We start from the raw sequence: 3099 nt of genomic DNA on the forward strand, positions 1-3099 counted from the left end.
TGTCTCTAATTGTTCATATACTCAATGATGGAGAGAGGTAAACCCTCTCTCATGGATTTCTGACAAAGTGATATATTTTTTCTTTTGGGATACAAAAGCCTTAGCCTGTTACATGGCATAAAAGATTGAAAGAAATTTTATCCTTTTTCTTTTTAGTGAGGTATGATTTGCATATATTTAGCCTTTGCATAATTTCCCCCTTTTCATGAATTCAACCTTTCTAGTGCACAGTACTTGGAATGTTGGCAAATGAATATAACACAGTAACTACCACAACAATCAATTCACGTCTTACAGTAGTCTATTCTTTTTCTTGGGGAATGTGCAGTGGATGTTTAAAACTACAGATGATGCTGCACCTTGTATATGTTACATTTTTCCTATACATATAAACCTATGGTAAAGTTTATGTATTCAATGCAGTAAGAGATTAATAACACTAGCCAAAAATAAAACAGAATAATTTAAATAACATTTAGCACTAAAAGCTAGGTGAATGTGGTCTGTTATGGTTTAGATATGAAGTATCCCCCAAAAGTTCATGTGTGAAACAATGAAAAGAAAGTTTTGAGGTAAAATAATTGAGAGATGAGATTCTTGCCCTGATCAGTGCATTAATCTCCTGATAGGGATCAACTGGGTAGTAGATAGGTAGGGTGGGGTATGATTTCAGGTTTTATACTTTGTCCATGGTGAGGGGAGATCTCTCTGCTTCCTGATTGTTATCTTCTGAGCTGCTTTCCTCCTCAAAGTGTTTATGCCACCATCTTATGTCTCACTTTGGGCATAGAGAAATGGAGCTGGCCATCTATTGACTGAGACCTCTGAAACTGAGCACCAAATATAATTTTCTGCTTTTAAATTTGTTTTGGTCACAGTGGTGATAAAGCTGACTAATATATGATGTCTCTCTCTTCGAAGAGTCAAGACAAGAATCACTATGTACTTTCAGACCATAGTTGACCATGGGTAACTGAAAATGTATTTTAGTTGACTTTTCGTGCTGTAATAAAATACCTGAGAAAAACAACTTCAAGGAAGAAAGTTTTTTTTAACTCACAATTGTGGAGCTTTCATTCCATAGTTGAGTGGTTCCTTCTCTGAGGGAAGAAGTTAGATCTCAGGGGGATGCTTTTGGAGGAAATATGGAGACCTTAGTGTTTCCTTGTCTTTTTCTCTTTTCTTCCTGGTTCCCATAAGCCAAGTGGTTTTCTCCCCTATTTACTCCCATCATGCAAGACCAAAATCAATGGACCAGCCAGCCACAGACTGAAACTTCCAAAATTGTGAGGCAAATTAAAAGTGCTTTCTCCTTTTAAGTTGGTCAACACAGGTATTTGTTATAGTAATGGAAAAGTGACTAACAGTGTTAAAATCCCCAATTTTAATTATGGATAGGTCTACTGAACTTTTCAATTTTATTATGTTTCACATTCACATGTTTTGAACCTGTTATGTGACACACACTTGCAATTATTATGTCTTTTGGGGAATGTGTCCATTTATCATGATATATATTTATTTTTATTCCTGCTATATTCCCTGTTCTGAAGTCTAGTCTCTCCAGCTTTATTTTGATTAGCATTAACATTATGTACTTTTTACATGGTGCATTTTTAAAGACATTAACAATTATGTGCAAATATTTAAATAAAATTTCTAATAATCACATATTATTTGTTTTTGCATTTTTATTAAGCAAAAAAGTCTTTCATTTGATGAATATGTTTACAGCATTTATACTTAAGAAAAATATTAATAGAATTATATTTAAATGTATTACTTTGCTAGGTTTTTGTTTTGTTTTTATCTATTCTAGTTTTTCTCCTTTTCTGCCTGATTTTGAATTAATGAAACATTGTCCATGATTTAATTTTTCCTCCTCTAAATTTTTTTCCTTTCAAAATACTTTTATTTAAAATAAAAAATTACAAACAATAAAAAAAATCCACCACAAACCCTGCCTTTCTTTTAAATCCCACAGCACAGAGCAGTTTGGTTTCCACCCTATTGCATGTGGTCCGGCCTGCTTCTGAATCAGGAGACTGCTGGGGCTGGGGTCCTGCCAAGGAAGTGGGGTTCAACCTGGGGGAAGGAGACCAGCCCCTCCTGCTCCCTCAAGGGGCAGATCCTGGGTTTCTAGAGCCACTGGCAGCACACCCCACTGTTGCCAGGCCCTACTGTATCTTCCATGAGGCCCCAGTGTTCAAAAGGGGAGCGGAAACTGGAGGGAAAGGCAGAAGAAACGTGTGAGCGAGAGGTCAGGCTCCCAGAAACAAGATTCTCATTAAGGCATTTGGAACAGATAAATTAAGGAAGACCCACCTTCACAGAAGGCTGGGGTAACCCGACACACACACATGCAAGTTTGTGGAAGCCTGACATGGGAGGAAAGGAGCTCAGTCACTCTCTGGAGCCCCCATCAACACACACAAGAGTCACATCCAGAGATCCAGCCCACTGAGGCTGCTCTGAGGAAGGGTTCTGCCTCTACCATAGTTTTAGGAACCCAGAATTATTTCCATGATGTGATCTAGTTCATTCCATTCCCAGGACCCTGGGGCACAGAAGAGGTTGAGAGGAGGTTCTGGGGGGTGGGGCAGCACAGGCTCTTTTTCCACTACAGATGTGTCAATATCCAGAAAGAAGTCATCTAGGCCAGAGTCCCTTAGGTACTGGGAGCTCAGAGCTTCCAAGAAGACTGGGTCAGGTTGCAGTAGTACTTTATTCTGGAGGCTCCGGGGAGCCACTGGATTCTGAGGACCTTCCGTCTCATCCATGGATGTCTTGAGCTCCCTGAGGATAGAGCCAATGGTGGTGGACAAGGAGAAATCTTCTTCGCCCAGGAAGAGGGGCTGGGGGCAGGGCAGGTGCTGGAGCCAGGTGAATGGCAGCCTGGAGTTACTGTAGGGTGTTGTGGATGAGGACATTCCTGCGGAGACTGGGTTCCCGGGGGGCCCAGACTGCGCTGAACTTTTCTAGGTAGATGCGGAGCAGAGCTTGCTGGCAGCTCCGCAGGCTTGCTGGACTCCAGTCCCACTTCTCGTCCTCTTCCTCTTCTTCAGAATCCAAGTGTTTCCTCTTCAGACCTCCCACCAT

At 40.7% G+C, this 3099-nt stretch overlaps 1 pseudogene; it reads right to left on the reverse strand.

Moving 5' to 3' along the window:
• Positions 1-2501: 2501 nt before the first annotated feature.
• LOC124975530 (SERTA domain-containing protein 3-like) lies at positions 2502-3099 on the reverse strand (annotated as a pseudogene).

Source organism: Sciurus carolinensis, unplaced genomic scaffold (assembly GCF_902686445.1).
Source record: "Sciurus carolinensis unplaced genomic scaffold, mSciCar1.2, whole genome shotgun sequence".
Lineage (NCBI taxonomy): Eukaryota > Metazoa > Chordata > Mammalia > Rodentia > Sciuridae > Sciurus > Sciurus carolinensis.